Here is a 25,009-nt window from a genome sequence, read left to right on the forward strand (position 1 = left end):
CCCATTGATGATGGTTCTGCCCAGGTGACCCAATCACTCCCCAAAGACTTCACTTCTAAACACCATCACACTGGGGTCTTAGGTTCAACACATGGATATGATGGGGAGGACACACACATTCAGTCCATAGCATGGTTATAGTGGGAGGCATACTGTTTACATCGACAAAGATGAAGATCTTACATGCGAGATGTATCCCAAAATGGAAAGGAAATTTTACATAGTGCTTTGATATTTCAATACAGTTAAATATTTTAAGGGTCCTAAATACATAAGATGTGGGGGAAAAGGTCATAAAGTATCTGAGAAAAAGGGACAGCTAGGAAGAAGAATTTAATGGGTAAAGAATCCATTCAAATCAATAAGAAAAAGACAAAACATCCCAATTAAAAGAGGGCAAAAGGCTTGAATAGGCACTGCACAAAAGAATATACTGAATATATTTCCTATATTGAAATATGCATTGTGAAAAAATAAAACTGTAACAAGCCATTCTAAACAACAAAAGAATGGCTGTTTTGAAAGAGATCATTAGTGAGAATGTAGAGCAAGTGGAACTCTTATTAACCGTTGACGCTGTTATAAAGTGGCACAAACACTTTGGAAAGCTGTTTGACATTACCTGTCAAAGCTATATATTCATACAACCGTGACCCAGTGATTTTAGCTCTAGAAAAGTACTCATATGTGAAACAAGACATCTCAAACATGTGCATAGCTTTATTCTTACTGGTGTCAAACTTGAAACAACCCAAATGTCCATCAACAACAGAATGGATAAATAAATTCATACAAAAATACTAGATATCATTGGAAATAAACACACTCTTGCTGCGTTCAAAAATCTCACAAATAAAATATTAAGCAAAAGTAGCTGGACACAGAAGAAGACATATTATGTGATGCCTTTCCATGAAGTTCGAAACAGACAAAACTAACCTATGGTGATAGAGATTAAGTGGGAGTCATTGGGTGGTGGTTCTACAGTTTTATATATTTATAAAAATTCATCTAGCTTACATACAACATTTGTAATCTAATATAATTATACTAAATTAGAATATTAATAAAATGATTTAAGGAATTAAAACACTGGATGTGAACTAAAAATGACGATAGAAGTAGAAAAGTGCAGAATCAACATTACAGAAAATCAAATCCATTGACTCAAACCCTCCGCAATACAAGTGGAAACAAAAATGAAGAAAAACAAATATAGTCTATGAGAAAATAAGTATATGGAAGGCATATAAACATGATGCAATCTACAACTGTTAATTTTTTAATAACAAAGGAACTGAAAAAATAGTCAAATACATAATAGATAAAACCCTAAGGTAAAAATGTGAATCTTCAGATTAAGAGAATTCACTGGATGATAGGCAAAAATGACAACATACAAAGGACCTAGAGAGTCTTTAAAGTCTTAAGTTATAAGGATAAGTGAAAGATTCTTCAAACTTCTGTTCATTAGCATGACTCATCAGAAGTCTACCTTCACCCGTACGTTTTTTCTGGAAAATCAGCAGAAAAAAAAAAAAAAAAAAGACACTCACTGAGGACAAAAGTCAAACAAGTGCCAGACTTCCTCATGTACATTATTAGATGCTAATAGTAGCTAAGACAGAAGAATGGCTGGAGATAATTGACAGAGCAAGTGGATTTGAGAACGCTAATGTCATTCCAGTTGACATTTGTTTAGCAAAGCAACAAAAAGATTGAAAATGCAGGAAATCAGAAACTATATATTAGAAACAATCTTCATCGTTTCCTTTCCATGAGAAAAACACAACTAGCTGAGGAAATCTAAAAATAAATCCCAATACAGAACAATTTTAGAAGTTGACAGAAAAACTACCTATACTAATTTGCTCTATAGACTTGTTACTTGGAATTTTAAGACCAGAGTCTAGGTGAATTAAAGCAGAGCTTTAGTTTAAATTGTACATGGTCACCAACTTAGAACAGTTGGACTTATGATTTCTCAACTTTACAATGGTGTGAAAGCTATGCACATTCAGGAGAAACCAGACCTCAGATTTTGATTTGGGATCTTTTCCTGGGCTAGCAATATGTGTTATGTTAGCATGATGCTGGGCGATGGCAGTGAGCCACAGCTTCTAGGCAGCCATGCGATCACAACAGTAAACCACCGATCCGCTTACAACTATTCTGTACTCATACAAACATTCTGTTTTTCACTTACAGTCCAGTATTCAACAAATCACATGAGGTATTCAACATTTTGTTATAAAATAAGCTTTGTGTTACATGATTTTGCCCAACTATAGGCTAATGTAAGTGTTCTGAGCACGTTTAAGGTAGGCTAGGCTAAGCTATGATTGGCAGGTTAGGTGTATTAAATGCATTTTTGACCTAACAGTATTTTCAACTTATGATGGGTTTATTGGGATATACATCCATTGTAAGTCAAGGAAGTTCTATATGTTATCTGATATGTAATTTGAGAAAAACTTAACAGTTCAGTAGTATCAAATGGTAGAGGTAAGGTCGGGGGGGAGGGCGGTGAGAGAAAACATAAGTTTGTTGTAATTGTATTTACAGGGTGCAGTTTCAGCTGATCAATTCCAGGGAATTTGATCTTCAAAATCTAAAGACACTGATGGTCGTCCTACAGATGCTTTGCAGCAGGAGATATAGTTTCCTGGGATGTCTATAGGATTTTGATTTGAGGATAACCTCTTTTTAATGGATTCTCCAGGATCAGAGGATTTTTGAGATAACCTGGTCATAGAACTCTATGATTTATAGGAGAGTGGAAGTGATCATTTCCCCGTGGCCCTGTGCCTGCTCCATAGCCTCACTCCTTTTATCATCTACTCATGAAATATACTTCACAAAAGGTATGAATTATATCCTCTATCATATGTCTTACTTCTACCTCACTGTATGATGCTTAAAATAAATATTTATAGGGGCAACCAAGCATTAAATTAATTTTTAAAGTAATAAACATGTAAATCTGGCTATACAGTAAATGGCAACATTAAGATTATATACCATGTATTATAATGTTCAATGTTCAATAACATTAAATGTGAAAATGACAATAAACACACGGGAGCCCAAATATCAGAGCATATCAAAGTTTGAGATGTTGAGGGGAGGGGGAGCAGATAAGAGGAAACGCAAGTGTGTTAGCTATCTAAAGTTCCACAGAGGAAATTAACACTATTGGTTCTGAGAAGAACAGCAATCAAAAGGCTGTGTACTTTCCATTAATAAATGACACGGATAAACACAGATCTGCCACAAAAGTTTGTGTTCCAGTTGTGGCTGGGCTACCTAGAAGACTAGCAGATTATTTCAATCTTCCCAATCCCATCTTGTGGGGAAACACCTATAAGACACTGAGGGAGCAATATTGAAGTCTCAGAAATATTCACGAATCTGACATCGTTGGTGAGAAAATAGAGTCACTTTAACCAAAGTAAGAACTATTATTGCTCACGAGTCAATAGATCTATATAAACAGAATCGAAAATACTTGCTTGTGTCAACAACCCAGGTCAGGGAATGACAGGAACTATTTTCTGTCTCCTTCCTCCCACCAAAACATAAATATACAACTTATAAGCAGAAACAAACCAACAAACTACAACAACAAAACACTGAAGTCCCGGGGCACCTGGATGCCTCAGTCGGTTAAGCGTCTGACTTCGGCTCAGGTCATGATCTCCCAGTTTGTGAGTTCGAATCCCACATCGGGATCACTACTGTCGGACTGTCAGTGGAGCCCACCTGGGATCCTCTGCCTCCCTCTCTATTCCCTTCCCCCGCCTTGCACTCTCCCCCAAATAAATAAATATTAGAAAACACAAAAGTCCAGACCAATTAATTTCAAAGAAAGTTTTCCCTAAGCTCTGCTGAAGTGCGCATCAACTTTCAAAAAAGTTCTTTTTTGAAATTTTCACAGTAAGCTAAAAAAGAACAAAGCACCAGGAGAATAAAATAATGGAGTTCTTGAGTCAAATGACCATTAGAGGATTCTCCTGTCTTCCAGAAAGTAGACTCAGTATTCCCGTTCTTCTACTCAGTCACTGGCTGGGAGCCGCTCTAGCAAACATAGGATGGATTTCGCAAGACTAAGGCCCTTAGTCAATTACATTTCCCATCATTAAAAACCTGTGAATCCATGAATACCAAGCACTTAAGACTTTTGCAAATAAACAAGTTGCATTAATAAAACTTTAGGATGGTATTTGCAAAAGCTTTTTCCATTAGGAAATTATTTTAAAATAAGTCTCTCTCTCTCTCTCTCTCTCTCACACACACACACACACACACACACACTCACACTCACACTCACACTGACTCATGTATATTGTTCTGACACTTTATTGACCACTGAAAAATTAGCCCAGCCCCTGAGGACAAATTGAAAGAAGGTGGATTTCTCTCTATAACTTTACCATCCCTAAAAGGATTATACCAATAAAAATAGGTAGATTGCTTACCTTGCCCCAAAGTTATTTAAATCTGAAGGGAAAAAGGAACCTAATATTTTTTCTATATGTATTACATATGTTATCTCAGGCCTCCTCATAACACTATTCTGATATATGTATAATTACCTCTATTTTCAGAAATGAGGAATTGGAACTCCAAAGATTTTTAAATTGGCTTAGCACAATCATTAGGTTTTGGAGTTAGGTCTGACAGCCTTTAAATTTATTCCACTGTACTCCCCTGCAATCTTCCAAACACTTTTAGACATAGAAGAAATAGACTTCAAATTAACAGGGAAGTGAAATTTTATTATGCAATATAGCTTATATTTCTAAAAGACACACAAGAAGAAAAATTCAGATAAGCATTTTGCTGCAAACATCCTTAGAGACTATGAAAAGGAATTCATTGCATAAACTATGAAAAGGAGAAAAGATGGAATATGATATTTGACAACCATCAACATGTTATTTACCCCAGAATCCTTATTAACCTATGTAAGAAGAGAATGATAAAATCTTTACACTGTGCAAACATAAAGCTATTGAATATACCTCATTTGTTTATCCATTCATCTATGAATGTTTGTTTAAGTTTTTGGCTACTATGAATACATTTATTATTAACAGAACATACAAGTCTTTATTGGACGTATGTTTTATTTCTCTTAAATATCTACAAATGGAATTTATAAACTCTAACATACATATATACTTTTTAAATATTAGTTATTCTACTGGTTGTATAGTGCTATGTCATTGAAATTTTAATTTGCAATTCAATAATGATTAACAATATGGAACATATTTTTATGTACTTACTTGATGTTTATATATCTTCTGTTCAAATGTTTTTGGTTGAGTAGTCTATCTTATTATTTGTTTATAAGTTATAAAGTTTTTTTCAGTTTATTATATATTTTATTAAGGTGACACATACATACACAAAGAGATTGAACAAATGTATGTACAATGACTTGATGATAACTACCTAGAGTTAGGCCAACTTCACAAGTCAAGGACACAATCTTCCACATGACTGCTCTCACTTCATACACCAAGTGTAAGCTTGAGGGTTCCCAGGCCACTAGCACTTCTGATCAACAGGCTAAACACTGAGGGTTTTAGGATAGCACTATGCTTATTTTTATAGTTTTACTATAGCAAAAGGCATCCAAACAAGGACCAGCAAAATGAAGAGACACATAGGGGAAGCCTGGAAATATTCTACCTGCACACACAAAAACTGAAGTTTTCTGTGTCTTCTCCCCATGGAATCAGGATGCATCACCCTCCCTACACATTGATGAGTGACAATATGCATAGAATATCATTAACTAGAGATGCTCATATGAGCTTCAGTGCCCAGTTTTTACTGGGGTTACATTATATAGGTATGGTGATTGATAGTTTTCTATGTAATTAAACTCAATCTCCAGCTCTCCCTCCCCTCCGTGGAGGTCAGGCTGGTATGATGTGGGCAAAGCCCCAACACTCTAATCACATGGTCCATTTTTCTGGAGTGTCTACCACTGTCTTGAGGCATTTTTTGAGCACAAACTACCTAGGGGCTCACCACAAGTCATCTCATTAGCCTAAACTATTAGAACCCACCATGAATAACACAGAAACTCCTGTCACTCAGGAAATTCCATGGCTTTAGAGGCTACCTCTCAGGAACTGAGGACAAAAGCTAGTCAAATTCTTTATTATACAATGATGTGTAAAGCCCTTTACTTGGTACCCAGAAAATACTATTTTGTTATTGTTGTTAGCATTCGTAAGATACTAATTTGACAGAGAGAGTTGAGAACAGGTCTATGATTTATCTTCTAGTCTCAGGCACGGCTAAGGATTTAACCTTTCTTAAAATTCTCCTTACACATTAACTCAAGGAATCATAGGAGCATACTGGACCCAAGATTAATCAGAACATCTCTAAGGTTACTATTTTCCAGACCATACACTTGCACTTCATTGTTGAGTTTGTTTATTGAGTAACAACTAACATTATTGAGATTCTGCTACACTGGGAGAATGGGAGCCAACCATATACCTCTTCAAGATATAAAAGCTGAAAGGATCCACAGAGTTTACAGCTTCTCTGAATTGAAGTGTTTTAAACTTGACTTATCTTGTCTCTTGGGACCACATTCATCTAATTAATAATGTAAGCATATCACAAGACATACTTAGGAAATTCAAGACCTCTGATTTGTTGTTGCATTCATGCAGCATGGACCTGCGACATACCCCCTCTTGAGGCTAAGTAAACTTAGCCCTGGTTGAAACATATTTTGACTTGTGAATTTGAGAATCAATCAGAACTCGAGAGCAAAGCTTCTGTTCAAGGGGAGTGCATATTACATTAATTTTCTGTGAATCACGGAGAGCCCACATTGTCATAAATGTGAAAATTTTACAGAAATCCTAGAAAAGCAAATTCAACTGTGTGATAATACTTTTAATGACGAGAAACCATCTTAAAGGGGCTTAAACATGAAAAGAAATTTATTAGCCCACATAAATCAAAAGTCTGGAAGCATTATAAACTTCAGGTGGAAAACCATCTGGGAATTCCATCTGGTTCTCCATTCTCTAATCTGAATTCCTTCTTCATGTGCTTTCTGGCTTTGTCATGGGTATGAAATAGGTGTAATTGTTCCCAATGCTGAGGGGAGACCCTTGGTTCCTAAACCTGTTTTCAAAGTATAAGCAGAACTATAGTTGTATTAGTTGCATTATTAAATCAGCTTCACGTGCTGCTTTGTTCCCTACTTACTTATGTTTCATGCACCTTTTAACCTCATGCACAATCGATCATTAATTTTGTTTTTTTACTCCTACTCCCTGTTTACCCACTGACAGTAGAAACTTAATAAGGACAGGAAAGGAACATTTGTCTTGATGTATCTGAGTGTACCAGGTCCCAAATAGTGCCTCATTGTCTGGAAGAATGTTTACTTCCATATTTTTCAAGCACCCCCCAACCCTTAAAGATTTCAAGAAACCTCTTACCCTCTTCTCATGTATATAAGCTTACCCTAGGCTCAACAGAGGCAGTGAAGCTTTGGGAATGATCCCCCGCCTTCTTGTTGGGCTGCCCTTCTAATAAGGCAGCTTTCTTTGCTTCAAAACTGGTGTCTCAGACATTGGCTTACTGTGCATTAGGTGCACAGACAAGTTTGAGTAATGGTAACAGTATGGCACCTTCTTATAAAACCAACCAGAAAGAGTCAACATCTCAACTAAAAATATCAAGTGAAATTCATAGCTTCATTCTATAGACGCTTATGTGCTGCCCAACCCTTAACCATCACCATAGTTAAAGGAGTGCTGTGTACTAATGGCTTAGGTTCACACCCCATGTTCACTGCTAAAGCAAATATTGCAGGATGAGAGATAAGGTTAAACTGGTTGAGTTTCGTTTTATTTGTTTGTTTGTCTCAAGGGTGGGGAGAATAGATATAATACACAGCAGCTCTTTCTTTCCTTCTCAAGTTCAGAAACAGAAAATAAACCATAAGGATAGACACATGGAGACCAACATGTCAGCCCTTTTTCTTATAGACTGAATAGAAAATATGGCTTAGATGAAGGCCCAATTGGTTTGCTCAGATTTCATAGGTCTCTGGCAATGTTTATATAGGCAAATCCTATACTACTAAGCTTATCCATGCTGCCTTGCTGAGGGGGAGAAAATCTAACAGGAGAGAAAAGAGTTGAGTTGAGAACATGAGATTTTTTCCTTCTATCCATAATCAGCTATCAATCTTTGTCCATAGGAAGGTTGAGTGAGGAATACGGAGTGTTAGTCCATCTGAAATCTCTCCAAATAGAAAAATGAAGCCAAAAACCAGAAGATTCTTCACCCCCCACCCCATCAATGATGATGAGTAGCTTGAGTCATTAAGAATCTACTCTTTCAAAACCACACAGATGGTAAATCTGAAGTCTTATTAACAATGGGTAAAGTCCCTGATGGCAGGGAGTTAATTGGCTCTGTCTACTACAGACAGTATATACATGTATCATGACAGAGACTTCCTGAAAAACATGGCAGACACATTTCTCTCCCCAAACCTAACTAAAAAGGAACTTACATAGTTAAAAAAAAATAAATGCATTAACACACAAGACCAAGAAAATTGTCAAGGAAATAAAAGCACTCTAGTGAAGTCAATAAAAAAATGGGAGGCATATGGATGGAGTAATAGTAACAGAAAGCTAAGTGACTTCTTGGAGAGATGCCAGGACAAATAAGCCAAATCACATCCTAAAATTCTAGAAAGTCTCAGGAATGAAGACACCCATTATCTCCAGAGAAAGGGGACTAGGGAGGTGGGGATAACCCATAAAACAGGAAGATAAGTAGAGAGCCTGAAACAAAAGTACTAGAACCAGAGATGCCCCTTTTGAGTCTGGGCAACGACATGATCTCTCACCATCACTGACGTGCTGATTTCTAGAAAAGCTGCCCCATAGAGAAAAGAAACAGCTGATAACAAGGACAAGATGTTATACTGCCAAAGGTGGGATGAGTGAAAGTCTGCATCCTGAATTACGAGAATACCCCTCCAAACCCTATCGATACCCTGACAACTACCTCAAACAGAAGACTGCTAGGAAAACTGACCAGTCCATAGGGACTGTTGGGCATCCCTTTCTAATCACCCTGCAGTAGATACAAGAGGTCTGTAAGCCTTGCCAGAGGAGACTGAGCTTCCCATAAACATTTTGGTAAACTCTTAGATATAACTAGATTGCCTAAGCCATAATATTTGAGTAAAGACTCTATTATTGAAGCTATTTTTCCTTCAGCTTCTTTTCAGATTTAAAAACAAACTGGCATGAGATGTAGTAGAATGGTAGAATAATTTATCAAGTTCTACAAAATTTAGCTCAGAATGTCCATAATTTTTCAGTAGAAGGATATCACAATCACAATTTAAGAAATATGTGCAAAAATATAATAATTTCCATGAACGCCCTTAAGAATACATTGCTCAAGTTCAACATTTATTTACAAATAAAAACCAGTGAAAATGGAAATAAAATTCTGGTTACTTGTCATGATACAGAATGTCTGTACTAAAGCAACTACCACTATAGACTGAAAGGAAATGTACATACCTATGAGAAAGGAAGAGACATATCATTATCAGAAGTTAAACTATAACATGTAGTTATACATGTACATATACATGTACATGTATACATGTACATATACATGTAAATATAAGAATGAGACAGGATAGTACTCAACAGCATTCCTAAATAACCAAGTAGGATAGTAAAAAAAATAAAAATGTATCTCATCACAATATTAACTAAAATTATAATCGTAATTTAAAATTCTAAAGGAGAAATACACATGACATACTACAAACTAAAAAGTTTCTATTGGAACAAAATTATACTTGACTAAATGTAAAGATATAACATGTTTCTGAATGGAAAGAGACAGTTATATATAATATTGGTCATTTCTTTTTTATTGTTTTAATTTGTAATGTTTATGTATTTTTGAGAGACAGAGCATGAGCAGGGGAGGAGAAGAGAGAGAGGGAGACGCCGAATCCAAAGCAGGCTCCAGGCTCCAGGCTCTGAGCTGTCACACAGAGCCTGATGTGGGGCTTGAACCCATCAATGGCAAGATCATGACCTGAGGCAAAGTCGGATGCTTAACTGACTGAGCCACCCAGGTGCCCTTAATATCGGTCATTTCTAAAATAACATAAATGTTTAAAAATAAATAAAATAATAAAATGTTTAATAAAAACTTAATCAAAATCATAAACTCCTTCTTGGACATGGCATTCCAATGACAAATTTTACTTTGAAGATTAATTAGTAAAGAATATTTCAGAATAGCCTCAAAAGAAAAATGATGGGAGACTAGATTTACAATATTAAAATATATGCTAAATAATCAATAACTGAAATAGTCTGGTATAAAAATCAACCCTTTATATAGAAAGGTTGGGAAAACTAAATACTAATCCATATATCAAAACAGAAGAAAGTGTTTTTTTTTTTTTTCAACATTTATTTATTTTTGGGACAGAGAGAGACAGAGCATGAATGGGGGAGGGGCAGAGAGAGAGGGAGACACAGAATCGGAAACAGGCTCCAGGCTCTGAGCCATCAGCCCAGAGCCTGACGCGGGGCTCGAACTCACGGACCGCGAGATCGTGACCTGGCTGAAGTCGGACGCTTAACCGACTGCGCCACCCAGGCGCCCCAGAAGAAAGTGTTTTTAATTAAAATATGCTTAGATAATTTTGCAAGTTTGAGAAAAAGTTCTATTCAGAAAAATAATAACCCATTACAAAAAATAATAATCCTTCCCTAAATACACTCTAAAACACTATATACCATTACAAAACATTAAGAATATCCAGGATGCCCCAAATAGACTAAAACTGGCCACTTAGCCTATTGTGGAACAATGTGAAGGGTGGTCAATAACTTTTGAACTATTTAAGATAAAAGGTAGTTCTTCCCAAAAGAAATAAAACTAAACAAAAATTTGAAATTTCTGAATTATAGCCCTTAAATAAAAATCCAGAAAGGCTAAAATGAAAGTCTAGAGCAAATGTAATAGGAAAAAATTAAAATTAGGTATAATTATTGTTTTAAAATTAAACTGAGCAAGGGGCTCCTGAGTGGCTCAGATGGTTAAGTTTCTGACTTTCGCTCAAGTCATGATCTCACAGCCATCCCATGAGTTCAAGCTCCACATCGGGCTCTGGGCTGACAGCTCAGAGCCTGGAGCCTGCTTCAGATTCTGTCTCTGTCTCTCTCTGCCCCTTGCCTGCTCACGCACTCCCTCCCTCTCTCTCTCGTATATAAATAGACATTTAAAAAAAGATGAAAAATAAAATATAAACTGAGCATGCAAAGGGCAAAGTCATGAACAAACAATTTACAAAATAAATACAATTTTAGTAAATAAGCATCAAAATGTTTAACTTTGATTGCATCTCAAATGCAAACTGTAGATTCAGTGATATAATTGTGTACTATATTAGTAAAATTAAATTAAATGATGCATATTTTGACAGAAAATATCTTAAAATTAGCCCAACCTTGAAAAGGTAAACATGTCCCCTTGCAAGGATGATACAGAAACCCACGAAGCATTTCATTTTTAAAATAGACACTAAGAATAGAGAACACAAGTCTCAGTTCATTCAAAAAAATGCTAAAATCACAATGAAATAATTCACCAAAACACAAAGTAATTTGATATTTACTGTAACAATGAAAAAAATCCCATTAATTCAGATCAATGCAGCAAATATTTACCATTAATTTGGTACATGTTAGGCATTTTTCTAGAAAATTAGAAGTTGAGAAACAAATACACAGCCCCAATTTTTTTCCAGAAGCTTATGATCTGCTGAGTCTGAAAGGGGTACAGTAAAAAAGAAATAAATAAGCTTTAATGTAATACATTTTGTTGGAGAATAACAATACTAATATATAATGTATTGTGAGATACGAACAGTTTAAAACATTTTTTTGAAAAATAGTTGGCATTTCATATAATGAACCATAAACAGAACCTTTTATTTAGTAATTCTGTGTCTGGAAATTGTATCTAGGGAAATACATTCAAAAGGAGGAAAAATCATAATAAATTAATATCTTATTGCAAGGTCATTTAGATGGTAAGAAACTAGAGAGGGTTCCTTAAGAAAACTAGTTACATTTAATAATAATTATGAAGATTACAGCAACCAAGAGGAAATTTTAAGACCTATGTAGGGAATACTTGAGATACATAATTTTAGTATTCTGTTAAATACATTTTAAGAGTAAATTTGGGAAAAATCTAGAAGGAAATAACATGGTAGAACTGTATGTGCTCAGAAAAGAAGTGATTTTCATTTATACTCAACATTTTTTAGCTTGCCAAAAATATAAACTTCCCCTGGACAAACATTCTCTAGAGCTATTTCATATGTTGGATTCTTTAATAATTAAAGAATTAATTTGTTAATACAAATTTTAGGATCCCAGAGTCCCACTTTTCTATTCCCAGGGGAAATTATGTCTTAACTTGCTACCCAGTTAACTGCTGGAGAACTGGGTGGCCGAGAAGATGGTTAATAGAAGGGAAGCCTCCAAGGATTTGGCCAACCCCTCCACCTCCAACTTAGTCCCTTGAAACTTGCCTCTCAATGCCTTCAAAACTGGACTTGGATTGGAAGGCTGAACTTCATCCAAGATTTAAAAAAAATCAAAGGCAACATAGTCTTGCCCAACAGTGTGGAAAAAGAGTGAGTGGAAAACCATGTTCAATGTTGTGTATACAGAAGGAGGAAAAGCATAAAAATTCTACATATATTTACAATGTGTTCCTTCAAAAATTTACTGTGAAAAACCTGAGTACCAAACCATAGCATTGACTGCCCTACGCCCAGAAACAGTCTCCCAACCTTCTGACTAGTTAATTCCAAGAGTGGATACAGTCCTTTTTCTTGACATCTAGCCCTCACCTCCATAGCACAGCCAAATGAAACCCAAAGACACTTCAATAGTTCATAGTATACTCACAAAGTCCTAGGTGTTTGTCCTTTAGTAACCTGCATTAGGCACATTTAGTACAATCTCAATTTCTCTCTCAGGATAACCATTTTTTCCTACTTTCTCAAAGAAATGACTGATATTAAAATTTAACTCAATTTACGTTACTTAAACAAGCATTTCATACCCTGCTTGCAGATTTAAATGATCTTCCATTTCTCTAAGGGCAAGGAGTAAGAGATTACTTAACTTTGTGTAATCAAAAGTCCATCTTTTTGTCATTTTAATTCACATAGTCTTAGAACACAAAGAGAATCAACTTCATGACAAGAGATGGCATTTGGGTTTTGATGGGTTGGAAATAGAAAACATGACTCCAGAATGCGTTGACTGGAGGAAAAGGACTTAGAGGGTTTATTCTGTTTTGTTGATTCAAGGAACTATACTTGGTTTAGAGTGATTTGGGGTTTCATGTGCCTGAAGTAATAAAGCAGAGAGTCAGGTTGGTAGCTGGCCACAGAAAAGTAAAGGCACTACATAGGAGCCTACATCACTTGCATTGTGTGACAGGTGGCCACTCCCAACTCCCTCTTCATTTGTACACCCAGAGTGCAGGGCTGGGCCTGGTAGGTCTGGAGGCATACCAGCAGCTGAGCCAGAAGGGATCAGGAAGTCAGCCTGTGCCAGTCAGTATATGACATTCCCTGAACCACAGAGACCAGGTTTAGAATATGCATATGACTCAGTCTGGATCAAGATGCCAGCTATGAGGGTTTCCTAAAGAGGGAATGAAGTTTTCTCACTCTCAAAAGAAAAGTACTGGAAGATACTCTCTCTTTTGCTGTCAGGTCCTGAGGATGTCCAAACAGGATCACTTCAACCAGTTTGCCACCAGTTGGGAACACTATTGCCAAAGGACAGAATCCATATAGAGAAGAGCAAAACCAAAGGGGTTAGAGAGAAATAGGTGGAGACACTGGCTGAAAGTTGCCCCAAATCTCTTCCTGTTTCTGGGCTTCCATGTACAGGAGCCAATGAGCACAGTTGTACTTAAAATACAAAACAACTTGTGTGTTGTGATATATATGTACATATAAGCCAACATAAAATAAATTATTTACATATATGTACTTATAGATATTGAAGCTGCTGATTAAGTGAAATATGTTATAAATATAACTCACAATATCATTGTAATAACTCATAAAATCGTTCTAATAACTTCCAAATTGCTTGATTTTTAGAAATTGGATCCCTAATATGGCTGCCTTTAGCTAAATGATGGCTCTATTTGAGTCATAATTTGACTTAAGAAACTTTATCAGACTTCCCCATAAATTTTTCATTACTATGTGACATAGTCCAAATAGAGAACTGTAATTCATTATATTGAATCCTCTCTGTCTCTGCTAAATTAACAAAAGTTATATGCAAAATATTTCTAGCTTATAATACTTTGTGATTTTTATATATTAACTTTGTCTATTACAAATTCATGAAAATTATTTAAATATAACATTTACTGAATCTAATCTTACTGATGTTTATTAATCATTAATCCATAAACAAACTGAGTATTATTTGAAAAAGAGCTAAGACTCAATAAATTGAAAGTACTCAGAAGTGTATGTAATATTTTTTTTTAATTTTTTTAATGTTTATTTATTTTTGAGAGAGAGACAGGCAGAGAGACAGAGTGTGGTGGGGGAGGGGCAGAGAGAGAGGAAGACACAGAATCTGAAGCAGGCTCCAGGCTCCAAACTGTCAATACAGAGCCCAATGCAGGGCCCAAAATCATGAACCATGAGATCATGACCTGAACCAAAGTCAGACCCTCAACTGACTGAGCCACACAGTGCCCCAAGAAGTGTATTTAATATTTTGCATGTGATATCAATTTTATATGATTTATCAGTAAATATAATAGCTTTTTCATTGGAATTACTTTGCTTCAAATGCTATAATATGTGCCTTTATCTCTATATCTTGTTCTTTTTCCCTATTTTATTTAGTTTTATAGATTTAATAATTTTTAAAACTTATTTTAGAGATAGAACGCACAAGTGGGGAGAGGGGGAGAGGGAGAGAAAGAATCTCAGTGCAGAGCCCAATGTGGGGCTCTATCCCACCACCTTGGGATTATGACCTGGGCAGAAATCAAGAGTTTGAGGTTCAACCGACTGAGCCACCCAGGTGCCCCGATAGATTTAATCATTTTTATCATGCATTCAATTACTCTGCCAGCTTTAATAAACCAAATTTTAATATAAAGCTAAACAAAATAGTGAAAGCTATAAGACTATTGTAATTCAAACCTGAATCTCTAAAAAAATAAGTCCATTTTCCAAGTTTTTAATTATTCCTATTTCAAGTTTTTCTGGTAGTGAATAAACAACACTTAAATTTTCCAAGCCACATTTGTTCTAGTGATACCAGCTGCCCATAGAAATGCAAATACTTTTAATTTTCATTATGTGAATTCCTAGTAAGTCACTCAATTCTAATATTCATCTAACATATGATAAGTATAAACCTCAGCAAGAAATAAATTTAATGATTTGTGTTATTTACATCTTCTAGCGCCTTATCCAGAAATAATTAAATGTGATAATGTAGTGCCAAGTTGAAACATCCAGAAACTTTTATCAAAATCTGTCTTAAATTCCACACTCTTTCTTTCGTATTATATTATACAACTACGGAAAAATTTATCATAAGATTTTCATGCAGATATTCCTCATTTAATTTTTTTGATGACCAACAAAAAAGCTGATGGATTATTTTAGAGAATATTCCTTCTAGTTTCATGATTAATGAAAATTATAAAATTGTCCTCAGCCTTGAATTTTATGTTTAAGTTAATTATCAATCCCTTTTTTGTAAAACAATTGAAAAATTATCCAGGAAAATCGAAATTCTACTACCTTATGTAGATTTTTCCAAAAAAGTGACAAAGTTCCAAAAATGTTTCCAGAAATGATTATATCTTTCCCTAAATGCAGAGCCATAAATCTAGGTTATGAGAATATATATAATATACATATATTATATATATTAGTATTATTTTATGAAATAATGCTAATTAATATTTTACATCTAGAAATGCTTGAATATTTCTAATATAAATTAAAGTTCTGATGATTGTTTCTAAATTTTTTTTGCTTCATTGATATTCTTTCAAAAAATATTTTTGGAAGTTCATATTAGTTCAAATCACTTATTATATAATAGTGATTGATGTGATATTATGTAAACTGTACTGATGACTGATTGATCATTTTCCCTCGATGATGCTTGCAAATTTTCTTTATTTGAACCATGAGCTTTAAGGGAACGTGATTAACATTCTGATGAAATACATGCGCTTAGTCCTTTCAACTTTATTGACAGAAAATTTAGCATTTTTTCAATACTAAAGCAATGATAAGCTACTTATAAATTTTGTTAATATAATCAAGTTGTTTTTCATTCAATAAATACAAATGATTTATTTTGTATTAATTCTTGCATGCTATCAAAATGCATTCCAGACATTTCCGATTTTTGTCCAGCATCAGAAGATAGTCCAGGAAGCAGTTTATTATTTTATTTCATAAAATCTTTGTGCTCCCACAGATTCTAAAGATTCATATTTGTAACACAGGCCTCTGCTGCTATACAAACTCTCACTATCCCAATAGATTCCTATAGTAAGAGATACATGTATTTCACTGCAATAATGCTTAATTAAAGAGCAATGACAAAATGCTGATTCTTAAATGCTGATTCTTCTAAAACACAGAACATGTTTTAGATAATGCATATACTATGACACAGATACCCACAGTAGGTACAACTGGAAATGTTTTGGAGAGGACTAGTTTATCAATAGATACTGTGACATCAATAGATACTATGACATATCCTATAGCAACTAAGTTAATGAATTTATTATAGTTTGATTTTATCAATGGACTCACTAATTTACCACTTTCTGTATCTGTGTATTTTTTTCCATGTAACTTTGTAATGCCACCCTACCCTGCCTCTGGGCTCCAAGTGATTTGCTTGGGCCAATGTGGTATTAGTAAGTGTGATGCAAATAGAGACTTGAAAGCATGTGTGTGGCTATCTTGCTCCTCTGTCTTTACCATGAGAACATACCTGAGCTGACCTCCTGGAAGATGACACCTGTGTGGAACAGAGCTGAGGCACTCTATCCAGGCGAGGGCCATCATGAGAGATAGGAGGAAGGCCAGCAAGATCAGAAAGACTCCTAGCTGACATGGAGCTGACAGCAGCTATCTGAACAAATCCAGCAGAGATCATCTGAGCTCAGATGAAATCATTTGAATCCTGCAAAAATCATAAGTTAAAAATTTTTATTGTTGTATGCTACTAAGATAGCAGATGGCCATAGAAAGCAGGTATAAGTTTTATATACAAATTTCTTTTTATTAATTAATTTTACTACTTATAGCCATTACTATTATGGTCTTTAGCAATCACGGAGAAAGCATTTTGAGTCTTAAAAAACTAGTATAGCTATTCTAGAATGAATTGGCTAAACATCAGCCCAACTAATGAGTCTTAGAATGTAGTGCTGTTTGAATGGGTTTTCTGTAATCTACAGCCAAAAACAACGTGAGTGATGCTATCTGTGCTTTCATTATGGGAACAACGAGAAAGCATTGAGTGATGGCAACACTTCAGTCTCACCAGTAAAATGGCCGATACTTTGCCTACATTTTCCACACATCTACTTGGTCTGGAAGCAAATTTTCTAATTTGAATATTAGTATCCTGCCTTCTTGCTTCCTATTGTGAGTCAAGATGATCACATGACTTCTAACAACCTAGAACATGCATAATCACTGAGATCAACATCCAATGAAGTCATATGAGGCCATTGGAAACTTCAATACAACCAACGTACCTTTTATAAATTTGATAATTACAGAACTAAAAATATTGGAAAGAGACAATTATACCTTAAAAGACTTTCAAAAGCTATTATCTGGCAAATGAAATCAACATCTGTGCTGTATCTTTACACCTTTTGAGAGCAAATAAACCTGACAAATATTATCTAAATTCTAGAAAAAGAATCTGAGAAAAAGTTTACTCTGACACATGATTTGTTTCAATAAAATGACATCTAAAAAAGTAATGATATCATCAGAGTGAGGGGGGAAAAGCTTTTAAAATGCTGCACCTAAAAATTAAAACAAAACACCAGTTATCTTTTATCAAGTCAGAGAATATTTACAGTAGTGATGACCTCAGCTGGAGAGGGTAGCAAATTGTTAACAATGGTTTGGGAACAACTTATCAATGTGAATCACAAGGCTTAAAAACGTTCATTCTTTCTGGCCAAATAGATTGTAGACGTGAGTTTTGCTGTGAAATAGCACCTCAAAACTTACTTATGTAAAGGGACAGCCATTTACTATTCTTGTCGTTGGGTAGTGGTGGTCATTCTGGACTCATTCATACATCTGCTTCAGCTACCATGCAGGGAGGCAGCCCTGCTTTGGCAGCTGACTGACATTTGGTTGGAGCAATGGGAGCAAATGGGCTCTGTGCCTCTCATTGATCAGCAGCTGGTGTGATAGCAGCTAGGATTCGAAGAATGAACAGAAGCTATAAGGCTTCTGGAGGCTTAGGCTCGGAAGTGGCACGATTGTCACTTCTGCTATATTTTATTGGTCAAAACAAGCCACGAGTTCTGAAACAAGTAGTAGGGGAACACATGTTCTCTCTTGATGAGTGAAGCTGAAAAAATGACATCACAAAGGGGCACAGGTGCACGAGGTGTGGCGACCCACGTCCAATTCTGCAAACTACTATCTATATTTTGACAATATTTTCTGTGGAATTATCCTAAATATGAAGGCTGGCAGTGCCCAATGCACAAAGATAATTATACAGTAAAACTGGGGGAAATGACATTTCCAATTCTTTGCAAAAATGATCACAGAAGTTATGAAAAGTTTACCTGCAGATGTTAAAAATATGAAAAAGAAATACTTGTGTTATATAGTTGAAAAACAAAATAGAAATGCATCAATGTAATAAGATTACAGTTAAATCAAACACCTTGAAAGGAAATATATCAAAATGTACCTAGTAAAAGTGTTTGAGGAAGAAGACTATGGGTTTTTTCAACTGGCTTATTTTCCGAAGTTCATATTTCTCTCTAGTGAATATGTTTAGCCTCCAGGATGTCGGACATAAAGTGATTAAATGATAAAATCTCCTCATCTTATTCTCTTAGAAGATATTTTAAAGATGATACATGGAAGGTAACATCACACTTCAGAGTCGGGAGAGATGTCTTTTATTTCTTTCCAAGTAGGAAGTGACCAAGACCACCTGGAACACCAAACCTATCATGATACTAGAGCAACCAGAGAGAACACAGGTATGGACATAGTGCACTATGGGGAGAAAGGCAGAATACTTCAGTAGAGAAGTCCACAATTTCCATTTCACACACAAGCAAAACCTCATAGATGTTAGCTGGGAGAGACTGGCTACATCAAGCTCTACTTCGAGGAAGTACGTTAGCAAAGATTACGAAAATTCTGTCATCAGTAACGGGCGTCTTGAAGCCAAAGCACTTATTCAGCCCAGATCAAATTACACAAATTAGTAGTAGAGAAAAGATCAGAAGGACAGAAAAGTAAGGCTTTAGCTATTCCAGTTAGGAGTTATAAAGGTATGTAGTGAGAGTGATATAAAAATTACATATGCTTAATAGCTTCTCAAATACAATTATATATAAATAGTATATAGAGCCCATAATCACAGTCATAGTCAACAAAGTAGGAACTTTTGAAGACGTAAAAAGTGGGGAATAGTAGAGTTGCAGCTTTGCTGTTTTGTGCCCGTTACAATGCATAGTTGGACCCTGAGCAACTGTTTTGTTTTTTCTTCCCTGGTCTACCTGTTCTGAGCATGTTTAGGATGATGGAGAAAATGATCTTCTGACATCCCTTCTACTGTTAAACTTCTATGATTTGAAAACTGAGGATTGAATATTGGTTTATTAAGCACTGGGTCCTATTGGGACAGCTCAGTCATTCCTTGATTTGTTTAAATTAAGTTTAGGATATGGAAAGGTAAGCACCTCTTCCTACAGAACTATGCCTCATTCTGAAGAGAGTTGTCTTGTGCTTTTAGGTTGTTCTAGAAACAGTTGACTACAAACATTAGGCTGTAGACTATGGTGAAATAATCATTATGTTATCTTTGTGGCCAGTCCTCCATCTTGGTTTCCCCGTTAGTCCCTGGTCCAGAAACCAACAGCTCCTATTTCTCAGCTGGACATGTATATTTTATACATAGCATTGATCTTGATGCCCTGCAATGCCAGACAACTATAGTTGTTGTGACAAACTAATCTGTGCTAACCCATGGCCTGTTCAACAATGTGACTTAAGTCAAGAACGTTCGCATCAGACTGATGTTTGTGGCAATTTGTTATGGCAGTGATAGAAACTAACACACATAATACAAAACCATAATGTGGTTCTCTATTTCTACCTACACTTTTCTCTTTAAAATGGACTTGACCAAATTTTTAAATAGCATAGAGTAATAGATTCCCCTGTGGCACTGTATTAGAAAAGTTGTTTGTATTTTATTGCCCTGAATGTATTCTATTTATGGGAAAAACCACTTAAGGAGGAGTGACAGGAAAATAATAAAAGTCTTTAGAATTCAGAGATACACACAACAAACTAAAAATCTTCAGAGGAAATAAAAATAGCTAAGAGCAACCGGACTTAAAATATACATTGTGATGGACAAAGGAGATATATAAAATGAAAAAATAAAACAAGCAAACAAGAGAAAGAACACTGTTTCCATTTCTACTTGATGTTTTGATTATATCCAGTCTTACAATGATTCATGTTTTATCAGATAGACCTTTAGAGACAGACATATTTTATCAGATAGATGGAGCATCTTCAGCTGTTGAACTTTTTTTTAAGGTTTTTACATAGTTAAATTGATAAATTATACTATTTCTAAATGAAAATCTGGCCAATTCATTTTTATGCCAGCTGAAATAAACAAGATTGAAATATTGACCTTTTCTCACTGTAGCGATTTTAGCAATTGTTTTATGTTCCAAGGAGGAATTTTTTTGTTTGCTATGAAATGTTTACTTTAGAAGAACACTAATCATCTCAAGTTTATCAATTATGTAAAGAACAAGATAAGGAATGAGAAAAAGCATCTGAAAATTAATTTCATAACTTTTCATAATCACTTCATCCAGCTAGCTATAGAGGACTTATGTGACAGAAAAGAAAAATCATATTTTGATGATACAAAAGAAATAGAACAAAGGCATTTGCAAATAGTTTAAATTCTATTTCTGACCTTTCCCACAAAATACATAATTCAAATCCCTACACACTTAAGACTGCAACGATTTTTCTAATCCAACACATTTTTTTCTAGATTCTGCTTGCAGACCATATCTTAAGTCAGTAAATTAGATTCTCAAATAGGCTCTGAAGTCAGTAGAAGCAAAACTGAAATGCTAGATTACATTTCGTCTTTTAAACATATGGTGCCTTCTTTCTTTTAATAAAAAAACCTTAAAAATATCAATTCTTAGATAATATGACCACAGTAAATTATCAAAATATCATATGATTCAAGTTACCCAGTTTATACCTCCTATCTATTTCATAGATCACAGCACAAGTAAATTTTCTTTGTCATTTAATCAATTCAAAACGAAAAGTATATTTTGCCCCACCTATTGGTAAGCCAGATATGATGGCAATCTTTCATTTAAAAAACTCCCATGTGTTTTAACAGTTGAACATAGTTCATAGGGAATTAATATAATACTGTTAAAGTGGAAATTTTAATTGGCAGTCTTCATTAGAATGGTGAAAAGTTGTATCTCATTTAATCCTCTACACAAACCAGATCTTCTTTTATGTGTTTATATCATGCACAGATGCTGGAAAGAATATGTGAAAAAGGAGGATAAGAACAAAAGTGAGAAGAGGGGTCTGACCACTGAAAATCTTTGATGCCATACAAAATGAATGTGAGTTTAATTCTGAAGGCATTGTGAAACCACCGAAAGATTTTAAGTAGAGGTATAGCATGACATATTTATATTCTAGTAAACACATTCTGGAAGCAATAACATGATAGAAGAGAGAAAATGATCCTCAAATCAGGGAAAAGAGTTATGAGAGATATGAGGAAGTTCTCTACTATGATAATAGTAAAGAGACTTGACAAATGATTACTGATTCAGGCCGGGAGCTAAAACAGAGAAGTAGAGAATTACCCACTCTTTCTCCTTGGGTGGCTAGTTGGAAATGCTCACTGACATAAGGAATACTAAAATCAGAAGTCAGAAGTAGTGTCAGGGGCAAGGGGTGGAGACAAAGAGTTTGATCTGGGAAGGCAAGATTGCATATGCCTGTAAGTAGCCAGCAGGAAACATCCTATAAGTTGGCACTTAGTAAACAGGTTGAGGATGAAAACATAGATTTCATGATTACAGCTGATTGTTGATCCCATGAGAAAGAATGATGTTGGTTAGGATGTTTGTATAATTAAGAACATGCCCAGAAACAACAGCCTGGATGATACAAATACTTGGGGAGTGGGCACAAAAAGAGAATCCAACGGAGGAATCAGAGAAGAAATAGTTCACTAAGAAGGAAGAAGGAATGATCAAGAAGAGTGGTCAACACTGTCAAATACAAAGAGGTCAGATATGATAAGGACTTAACAGAATTCATTAATTTCACTCTTCATGTTTTAAAGAAATCTTCTGAGATATTAAGTATCTTGCCAACTCTTCAGGCACAGATATTTTTATTCCTGTTTCAAAGAATAGTAGACAACATTTTAGCCCAATGTGAAGTCAATTTTGATGAACCATTATGCTCTTTGTTCCAGCTCTGTATTCCAGCTTTCTGAAAATCTTTAAGTAGAAACAGAGATCCTGGACATCCTTTTTAGTATGTATACATAAAATATAAACAAATACAAATAAATATATCTGTTCGTATATAAACAAGATATCCACCTTCTGCTCACTAGGTATTCACAGACTAATATTCACAGACATATGCATTATGGTCTTGCTTTCCTAATAAGAGATGCTGACCCAAGTGCCAGTGATGAGTGAAAGCTAGAGGACAACAGTGGTGAAACACTCCATGGGCCTACATAGCTCTTGAAGGAAATGAAAGTGATCAGTCTAATATTTGGAATTAGAAGAAACCCAGCAGTAGGGGGCAGTAAAAGAGGATGTAGAGAAGGTCACCAAGGCCATGCTAGTCAAAGGAGAGAGGAACAGAAATGCCAAGCAGATAAATCACGGAGCCCAGATTTAACAGCCCAGGCTGGCTGAAGGAGCCAGCATGCCTGTTCTATTCCTGAGAAGATTCCATTTGCAGGCTGTAAGGACTCATAAGAATCTCCCTTGTACTTTTAGGTAGCTTGAATGAATCTTTTCCCTGCAACTAATCTATCTAGATAGACAAAAACTATCATGAAAGTTGACAGGCAGGGAAGAGAATTTTCAGCTCTGGAAAGATAAATAAATGCACAAAGGAACAAAAAGAATAGAGCAAAGCTGTTTGGAGAAAGTAATATTTGAACTAAGCCTTAAATATGTTGGGCTGTCTGGCAAGTTGGTTTTCCAGTATGTCTTTCAGATGGGACAGTTTGAGAGTCTTGAGATCAGGCCCATGATCTCCAATGAAGAGTATATTGCATTTATGAACTCGATAAATATTTCCACATTGCATAAAGAATAGGGAAACATGAGAAATTGTCACAAAAAAGTTCACTTTAGTACAGCTAAATATAAAAATAGGTGGTTTGGTTATAAAGACAATTTGAGAAACCATGAACAAAGATGTCTCTCCCTATTCCTTCAGTCCTGGAATTAATAGACCATTTTCACATAAGAAATGCCCCAATATCTATCTGAATGTTGTAACCAACAGTTTATTCTACTGAAGACAAAAAGAATAAAAATGGTCCCCAAACCTTTTTTTAAAATGTTTATTTATTTTTTGAGAGAGAGAAAGAGAGAGAGAGCAGGGAGGGGCAGAGAGAGAGGGAGAGAAAGAGTCCCAAGCAGGCTCCACACTGTCAGTGCAGAGCCTGACAAGGGGCGCCATCTCATAAACTATGAGATCATGACCTGAGCCAAAGTCAAGCATCAGATGCTTAACCGAGTCACCCGAAGTCCCAAGTCCCCAAAGCTTTTTATACATGTATTTTATGAATGTTGTATCTTCCACCTCAGATTTTAAAATAAACCAAACAAGTAAAAACACCCTTAGTCCCACCAAGCCAATTTAATGTTTGTTAAATTCCATGTTGCTTGTAAGCTTATATGCAACTACTAGAAATATTTCGAAAGCTAAGCAAAATAACCCTGTAAACAAGAGGACTTAGAATGGAAATCTTTAAAGTTCCCGATCACTAATAGGGTTACTATTGAGGGCAATCAGAATATCTCACAAAGGATTCTAAATATATTGTGTCACATTCAATAAGCAAAAGTATTTTATTCTTCCACATGATTCCTTAGCAAACAATCTCATCCCCAAATATCATGGCACAGGGGAAAAGTGGTGTTGGTTTAATTTAGATTTGATTTATGTGCTATATCATCAGGAACAGATAAACCTGCATAATAAACAGCATATGTTGGCCTTAACCAAGCATGTGGATTCTGTTATATGAAAAGCAAATGTTCAAGAAACAAAATTAATATTAATGTGTTTTGCAAAATCAAAGTCAGGAGCTACTTTTGGAGGAGCTGAATAATCACAGACCCTACTGTAGGCTAAATCCCACTTATTTCACATGTTAAAAGAGAGCTGGTGGTCTTCAGTACTGAAGCCCATGGGTCTAATAACCAAAACTAAGGTTTTTATTCTTCACGTAGAAAGTTGCTCCATGAGAAAGATAAGTTTTATAAAAACTGCAATTGCAGCCATTGACAACAAAAATGG

The 25,009-nt window shown here is 35.3% G+C and overlaps 1 long non-coding RNA gene across 2 annotated transcripts in view; it reads left to right on the plus strand.

Moving 5' to 3' along the window:
- Positions 1-25,009, plus strand: part of LOC121036073 (uncharacterized) — a 48,625-nt gene that overhangs the window by 8,977 nt on the left and 14,639 nt on the right. Inside the window, exons 1-3 of one of the 2 annotated variants that reach the window (XR_005793222.1) lie at positions 19,810-20,107; positions 21,970-22,062; positions 22,932-22,993. This is a non-coding gene — a long non-coding RNA (uncharacterized LOC121036073). Of the gene's footprint in view, positions 1-19,809; positions 20,108-21,969; positions 22,063-22,931; positions 22,994-25,009 lie in introns of those variants that run through there. The other variant, XR_005793223.1, reaches the window with a different exon arrangement.

This window comes from Herpailurus yagouaroundi, unplaced genomic scaffold (assembly GCF_014898765.1).
Source record: "Herpailurus yagouaroundi ecotype Mexico unplaced genomic scaffold, PumYag 162, whole genome shotgun sequence".
In the NCBI taxonomy this organism is placed as follows: Eukaryota; Metazoa; Chordata; class Mammalia; order Carnivora; family Felidae; genus Herpailurus; species Herpailurus yagouaroundi.